This window comes from Felis catus, chromosome D3 (genome assembly GCF_018350175.1).
Source record: "Felis catus isolate Fca126 chromosome D3, F.catus_Fca126_mat1.0, whole genome shotgun sequence".
Classification (NCBI taxonomy): Eukaryota; Metazoa; Chordata; class Mammalia; order Carnivora; family Felidae; genus Felis; species Felis catus.
In genome coordinates this window covers 89,449,373-89,458,064 of record NC_058379.1, presented here as the reverse complement: position 1 = coordinate 89,458,064, position 8,692 = coordinate 89,449,373, and the positions used below count along the sequence as shown (strand labels likewise).

The 8,692-nt window shown below is 39.3% G+C and overlaps 1 long non-coding RNA gene across 1 annotated transcript in view; it reads left to right on the top strand.

Annotated features, from left to right (window-relative positions):
• The first annotated feature begins 4,531 nt into the window (after positions 1 to 4,531).
• The window catches only part of LOC111557348, a 194,849-nt gene continuing 190,688 nt past the window's right edge, over positions 4,532 to 8,692 (top strand). The window contains exon 1 of the long non-coding RNA XR_002737398.2: positions 4,532 to 5,290. This is a non-coding gene — a long non-coding RNA (uncharacterized LOC111557348). The remainder of the gene's footprint in view (positions 5,291 to 8,692) is intronic.

Sequence of the window (8,692 nt, the reverse complement as noted above, 5' to 3'; positions counted from 1 at the left end):
AGAGATGTTTAATGCAGTCCTGCTTTTGAGAACAGAACAATGGAATAATTTCTGTGTTATCTAAGAAATAGTTTGATCCAGATGTCTAGGAAGAAAAGAAGATTAAAAGACAAGATTAAATAATCTAGTTATTCTGAAGAGATTATCTGGGGAAAGAGACATTAAATTCTTAGAAATTATTGCATAATCTTATTCTGACGAAGAGGGCTAAACGTAAAAGTAAAGCAGAGTTTATTGCCCATACTTGAACCTGTGCCCATTATATAACATGTTTAAGAATATTAAGTGTGCACGTAAATACAGTAGAATCAAGGCCAAATATCTTCATTAATACCTTGGCTAAGAATTTGAACATGCCTGTGGACTTCTGTGTGTGTGTGTGTGTGTGTGTGTGTGTGTGTGTGTGTGTGTTTATTGGGATAGCTGTACATAAGCTTCAATAAGTCTGAATTTAAGGTGTAGGCTTTTATCCAGGAAATATATTACAAAGACTCTGGAGAAAAAGCAAGTTGATAATTTAATGAAAAATTTGGAAGATCCAATGAAACTAAGCCTAAGCTCTATGCTGGCAGAGGTTTTTCTAAACTCTTCAGACCCTTTTTTAGCTTCAGGTATTTAAGAGTCAACGCTGTTTTGATTTAAAGGTTTAAACAGCTTACCGTTTTCTAACGGAGATTTAAAGAATTTGAGGAAGGGCAGGCCAGTTAATCCTAGATGTGAATTTGTCTGAAATACTGATTCAGGGTTTAAAAAATCATAATAGTTGGCAGAAATTGGGAAGCATTTTAGTCACGTGATCTACCTTTGATGTTTAAATTAATCTTCAAATGCTTTTTGGAGATCAAAGACAAAGGTGCAGGACTCATCCACCTTGGCCCTCTGCTGACTACAATCAAAATACGCACACAGCCTTTGTGATCCCATCCCCAGCCCCCAGTTTACATAGCCGCTGGATTGTTGCTTCCCAGGTGAGTCAGTGTAGGGCGGTGACATCCCAGACAGGCTCTGTTTCCATCTCAGGGAGGGGAGACAAAGCTCTGGTGAATGGAATAACATGCGGCGAGAAATTGTGAATATGGACAGTGAGTAAGAAATGCTCAAAGCCAACACTGAAATAACTCTCGGTTTCTTGGTACAGTTAGGATGGAGTCTGAAATAGTCACTCTCTCAGTTTAGAATTTAAACTCCAGATAAGAAAGGGAGAGCATCCTGGAGGCTCCTGAAGTGCAGGGGGAAGCACTTTGGACAGAGAGGTCTGGAAAGCTGGCCCATCCTAGTGAAGACCTTCATAGGACAGTGATAAGTGACAGGAGGTCGGAAAGGATAGGGGACTCTTGGAGATCGTGGCTTTAGCTTCCCTCTTGCCCTTCCAACAGCCCCCATGGGGACACTGGTTGTGGCTTCACCACTGCTGATGGGAGTGTTCTTGAAAAGTCACTGCCCTTTTTAGCCTCAGAACCCTCTGCTCTACAATGGAAGTAACCCCACGTGCTTCGTGCAATACAATGTTGCTGTAGCATCATGTTAAACCCAGTAGAGTAAGTAGCACACTCTTAATGACCATGAAACACATTTTAGGAGTGTGTGTGTGTGTGTGTGTGTGTGTGTGTGTGTGTGTGTGTAAGATTTTCCAGTCCCCTGTATTTGCTTACTTTTAACCTTGATTCTCTGCTATGTTTACTGTACCTCCTCCTTTTTATTTCATTTTATTTCTTATTTGTTTATTACTTTTATGTGAAATTTATTGTCAAATTGGTTTCCATACAACACCCAGTGCTCATCCCAACAGGTGCCCTCCTCAATGCCCATCACCCACTTTCCCCTTCCCCCCTAATACCCATCAATCCTCAGTTTATTCTCAGTATTTAAGAGTCTCTTATGGTTTGCCTCCTTCCCTCTCTGTAACTTTTGGGTTCCCCCCCTTCTCCTCCCCCGTGGTCTTCTGTTGAGTTTCTCAGGATCCACATATGAGTGAAAACAGATGGTATCTATCTTTCCCTGCCTGACTTATTTCACTTAGCAGAACACTCTCCAGTTCCATCCATGTTGCTACAAATGGCCAGATTTCGTTCTTTCTCATTGCCAAGTAGTATTCCATCGTATATATAAACCATGTCTTCTTTATCCATTCATCAGTTGATGGACATTTGGGCTCTTTCCATAATTTGGCTATTGTTGAGAGTGCTGCTATAAACATTGGGGTACAAGTGCCCCTATGCATCAGCACTCCTGTATCCCTTGGGTGAATTCCTAGCAGTGCTATTGCTGGGTCATAGGGTAAAAAAAATTAAAAATAGATCATTTTATTTTTTAAATAAAGATTGCATATATTTAAGGTGTACAACGTGATGATTTGATATACATATGCATAATGAAAATGTTACTACTGACAAGCTACTTAACATATCTTTTCACATAGCTACTATTTTGTGTGTGTGTGTGTGTGTGTGTGTGTGTAGTGAGAACAGCTGAAATGTACTCTTCTAGCAAATTTCAAGGATTCAATATTAACTATTATTATTATTATTATTCGTAACTATATTATTAACATAACTATAATTATCATGCTGTACATTAGCTCTCTAGACTTATTAATCCTACATAACTGTAACTTTTTACACTTGGGCCAACATCTTCCCATTTTCCCAACTTCCCACTCTTCCCACTCTTGGCCATTGCTCTTTTACTCTCTCCATCTATGTATTTACCTTTTTAAGATTCTGCATATAAGTAAGATCACACAGGGTTTTTTTCTTTCTTTCTGTGCCTGGCTTATTTCACTCAGCAAAAGACCTCCAAGTTCATCCATGTTGTTGCAAATGGCAGAATCTTCTTTTTTAAGACTGAAAAATATTCCATTGTATGTATCTACCACGTTTTCTTCATCTGTTCATTCATTGACAGATACGTAGGTTGTTTACATATCTTGGCTACTGTGAATTATGCTGAAGTGAACATGAGAGCACGGATTATCTCTTCCAGGTACTAATATCATATGGTTATATACCCAAAAGAGGGATTTCTGGGCCATATGGTATTTTTATTTTTAATTTTTTGAGGAACCTTCATACTGTCTTCTACCATGGCTATGCCAATTTACATTCCCGTCAACATAGTACAGCAGTTTCCACACCGTTGCCAACATTGATGTTTCATTTATTTGATAGCAGACAACCTAACAGATGTGAGGTGATATTTCATTGTGGTTTGGATTTGCATTTCCCTGTTGAGCACTCTTTCATATACCTGTTGGCCATTTGTATGTCTTCTTTGGAAAAATGTCTATTAAACTTCTTTGACCTCTTATTAATCTTTTTTCTATTGTTATATGGTTGTATGACTTTATTATATATTTTGGATATTAAAACCCCTTATCGGATGTATGATCTACAAGTATTTTCTCCCAATCCATAGATTGTCCTTTCAATTTGTTACTTTGACTTTGTGGAAGCTTTTTAGTTTGATGAGTCCCACTTGCTTATTTTGTTTAATGTTTATTTATTTATTTTGGGAGAGAGAGAGAGCAAGGGTGAGTGCATGTGCATTGGAGAGAAAGAGAGACAGAGACAGAGACAGAAACAGAAACAGACAGAGAGAATCCCAAGCGGGGCTCAATCTCGTGACTATCAGATCATGACCCGAGCCGAGATCAAGAATTAGAGGCTTAACTGCCTGAGTCACCTAGGCACCCCAACCCTTGCTTATTTTTGCTTTTGTTGGCTGAGTTTTGGGTGCCATATACAAAAAATCATTGCCAAGGCCAAATTCGAAAAGATTTTTCCGTCTGTTTTCTTCTAGAAGTTATGGTTTTTAGTCTTTAATCTATTTTGAGTTTATTTTTGTGTATGGTGTAAGATAAAGGTCCAATTTCATTCTTTTCCATATGAATATCCAGTTTTTCCAACACCATCTATGGGAGAGATTATCTTTCCTCCATTGAGTATTTTTGGATCTCTTGTCAAATATCTGTTGACTGTGTATGCAGGGGTTTATTTGGGGGCTCTCCGTTATGTTCCATTGGTCTGTGTGCCTGTTTTTATGCCCCTACCACACTGTTGTGATTACTATAGCTTTGCAAAGTAATTTGAAATGAGGTCTGTGATGCTTTCAACTCTGTTCTTCTTTTTGCAGGTTGTTGTGACTGTTTGGGGTCTTTTGTAGTTCCATAGGAATTTTGTAATTATTTTTTCTATTTCTGTGAAAAATGCTATTGGCGTTTTTATAAGCATTGCACTGAATCTGTGGGTTGTTTTGGGTAGTATGAACAATTTTAACAACATTAATTCTTTCAATCTGTGAACACAGAATCTTTCCATTTTTTAATATCTTCAATTTCTTTCAGCAATGTCTTATAGTTTTGAGTGTGTAGATATTTCACCTCCTTGCTTAAACTTATTCCTAAGTATTTTATTCTTTTTGATGTGATTTGAAATGGGATGATTTTCTTGATTTCATTTTCAGACACGTTATTTGTGTGAAAAATGTGCAGCGAATTCTTATATGTTGATTTTGCATCCTGCAACTTTACTGGATTTGTTTATTCTAATGTGTTTGTGTGTGTGTGTGTGTGTGTGTGCATGTACATCATCCTTCTTATGATGCTAAATGTGTAACTAGGAGGAAAGTAAGGGAGACTATAGACTAATTATAACTAAGTTGGCCACATAAAACTTCCTTTTTTTCTCAGTAGTTTACTTCAAGCCAAAACATTTTTTGAACCGAAATATTTAAAACAACCGCGCCTTCACTTTCCTGTTGCAGACCAAATAAAAAAGGCAGCAGTACTTGATGAAACAGAGCACTCAAGAGTAGTTTCTTCTCGTTTGCCAGGTGCCTTGGGAATGCTACTCACCCTGTGCAATATCCAGGCCTTTCCCCCTTACAATGAGCAAAGTTAACCTATTTCACATGATTTTTGTGAGAAAATGAAAAACAGCTCCATTGCTCAGTTAAAGTGAGGAGACTTTGTAAATGCCTGGTGATGATGACAATTTTGATAATAATTATATTGGAGACACCTTAGTGGGAAGCGGTTTTGCCGATACCTTCATTCTCATTTCCTCTCTCAACTTGGGCAGGTCCGAAGGGAAGGATGCACGTCAGTCTCTGCTTAACGGCGTATTGGGTTTGTGTCGTGCAGTAGTAAGAGCTGGGATCCTGCTGCGATAGCAATCAGCAATGTTGACCTGTACGAAGGCCACACCCCCAGGAAGCTGACTTGGACTGAAATCAATGTTGGCTCGGTCATCAACTGTACTCTCCCAGGATTTCTGGACAGAGTCGTATACAGGTGCATGGATTTTGGAGGCTGACAGGAGGGGGTTATGTTAAATATTTAACAACTATTAAGGCACGGGCATGGGCACAGCCAGTCAGAAGGTAGAGACGGAGCAGGGGCCAAGTCATCGGCTTTGGGTTGTGGGGAGGTGGGAGGGTCCTGGAGAGGTGCCCAGGTAGCTAGAGCAGTGGGAAGGTAGGACTGGGGAGAGCTGGGAAGTGGCCATTTACCAACCAGTACAACACTGTTTCAGTATTTCACTAACCGTTGCAGCTCTATCAGTATGGGCTGTCTGCCTTGTGGAAAGACCTGCTTTTGATCTTGGCTGAAGTGTTGGCCTTGGACAAATTGTTTTACCTCTCTAACTTCCAGTTCTTTCATGTGGAAAGTAGGGATGTTAGCGATACGTTTTTTATAAAGTTGCCCTGAAGGTTAAATGAGATAATGAGTGAAGAATGCTAGCTTAGTGCCTGGCTAGCAGAGAGTGTTCAATAAATGGCAGCTGTTATATTGTTATGGTTATGTGCTTTCTGCCTGTTGTGACTGGTATTTTAAAGGATTTTAAATGGAAACAGCTTGGTATGTATTGAGCCCTTCTCTGGAAGAGATTAGACATTGCTGTTTAGATTTTATTTGTGCATAGATTTCTGCTTAAATTTTATGATAATCTTAAAAACACTGATAGGAGAAAATGCAAAAATGATGCTTTAATTTGCTGTGTTATTACTACCATAACTAAATAATAACTGGCTCACAGATGAAGAGTTTCTGAGACATAGAAAAAGTCTTCACTGTGTGCTTAAAAACAGTTTCTTCATTTTTTTTTCAAGTTACTGGGGCTCCTCATGTGAAACACAGCTATATTTAGAGGCTTTTTTGTTATCCTGATATTGGACAAGGGAAAGGATAAAGGAAATGAACTCAGATGGGGATGACTTTTATTTAAGGTTTCCTTAATCTCAACAAAATGCCTTGGAACATTCAAGACATGCATATCAGTCACAAAATGTTATGAAATAATATGCAAATAAATTATTTTGAATGTACAAAGGAGCCTACAAACTAAAATAATATTTTGAAGCAAATCAATTTTTCAAATTTTTTTTATTTTATAAAATTTCCCTTTCACGTATGTACTTAAATTACGGTAGGCATGTGTGTGTGAGCGCGTGTGTGTGTTGAAGTATGTATTCTTTTTTAATAAACAGATTTTTAGAGCCGTAATTCACATGCCTTGCAGTTCATCCATTTAAAGTATACAATTCGGTGGTTTTCAGTATAATCACAGAGTGATGCAATAATTACATAATCAGCATGTAAATAGAGAGAGTATTTAATTTCCATGTATTTGCGAATTTCCCCCAAATGTTTTATCCATTCGTAATGACTTTCCATTATGGTCAGAGGATACCATTTATATCTTTTCAACCCTCTAGATTTTGGGAGGATTGTTTTATGGCCTCATATGTGGTCTATCCTGGAAAAAGTTCCAGGTACACTTGAGGAGAAAGTGCATCTGTGGATGCTGCGTGCAGTGCTGTATAGATGTGTTATGTCTTATGGTGTTGTTCAAATCTTTGGTTTCTTTGTCATCTGCTTAGTTATTCTATCCACTGTCCTTTACTCTGTCTAATGTTGAGGTGTTAAAGTCTCCAGTGGGTATTGTGAATTGTCTATTTCTTCCCTCAGTTGTGTCTGTTTCATTTCATGTATTTCGGGCTCCCTGTCAGATATCCTGGGTCCCAGACTGGGAGCTGGGGAGAGGGAGCCCTGTGGTCTTGGCAGCTCTCCTCAAGAGAAGGGTTTCCATCTGTGGAGCGGATGTGGAATTTCTCACCCACTTGGTGATAGAGACCCTCCCACCCAGATAATTCTGATAATTGATTATATGTATATTAACTTTTTGGCTGGGGGGTGACATTAGAATAAATATTTCTCCTTTCTGTAGTGACACTGTTTCAAATGCATTTTACACTGTGTTAACTTCTCATCTACCAAAATGGCATCCTTAGCATTATTATCTAATTACTCAGACACATTTGTATATAAACTATATTGGTAAGAATATATGGTTCTAGAGAACATTTTTTTTTAATTTTTTTTTCAACATTTATTTATTTTTGGGACAGAGAGAGACAGAGCATGAACGGGGGAGGGGCAGAGAGAGAGAGAGACACAGAATCGGAAACAGGCTCCAGGCTCCGAGCCATCATCCCAGAGCCTGACGCGGGGCTCGAACTCACGGACCGCGAGATCGTGACCTGGCTGAAGTCCGACGCTTAACCGACTGCGCCACCCAGGCGCCCCATCTAGAGAACATTTTATACAAACTTGGTTTTATAATCCTGATCCAATCTTTTAAGTTTTAAGCACGAAGTTCATCTCCCCCGGGCACCGACCCCAACCGTTGCTCGGGTGATCTGTTCATTGCTGTTACCTGTGATGAGACTCAGACTTTTTTTGGGTCTTACTTTCTGGCAATTATTTGCTGTTTTGAGAATGCTTCCTAAATAAATCTTGTCTGCCATCCCTCTCCCCGCCAGTTTTTGTGTCTAAGTCAAGTCTTTTGTGGATGTATAATAATGACTCTATCGCTAGTTAGTAACAGAAAGGATCTCTGAAAATTATGGTTTCTGTCAATGCACACTGTTACCTCAGTTTACCCTCTGAATAATTAGCCCTTGGCTTTACATAATGCAAGTAATTGTAAGTATCCTTTCCCTGGCCTGTGCATTATTGTCTGTGTTCAGGTAGGAGCTTGCTCTGTTTTTGTTTTGTTTTGCAAACAGATTATAACGGCGCATTAAAATGTAAGTTGCTTTTGCAGCGCCCGGGTGGCTCCGACGGTTGAGTGTCCGACTTTGGCTCAGGTCATGATCTCATGGTTGGTGAGTTTAAGCTCTATATTGGAAGCCCGCTTTGGAACCTCTGTCCCCCCCGTCTCTTCTCTTCTCCCACTCATGCTTTCTATCTCATAAATAAACTTAAAAAATAAAAATAAAATAAAATGTAAGTTGCTATAGACATTTCTTTTTTTTTTTTTTTTTACATTTATTTATTTTTGAGAGACAGAGTGAGACAAAGTGAGAGCGGGGGAGGGGCAGAGAGAGAGGGAGACACAGGATCGGAAGCAGGCTCCAGGCTCTGAGCTGTCAGCACAGAGCCCGACGTGGGGCTCGAACCCACAGAGCGTGAGATCATGACCTGAGCCGAAGTCGGACGCTCAACCGACTGAGCCACCCAGGCACCCCCTATAGACATTTCTTAAATAGGACTACTCTTACACTTTTTAATTTTTTAAGTTTACTTATTTATTTTGAGACAGAGATAGTGTAAATAGGGGAGGGGCCGAGAGAGAGGGAGAGAGAGTTACATTTTCTGACCTAAAGTATACACACATTCTCAAGGAACCTT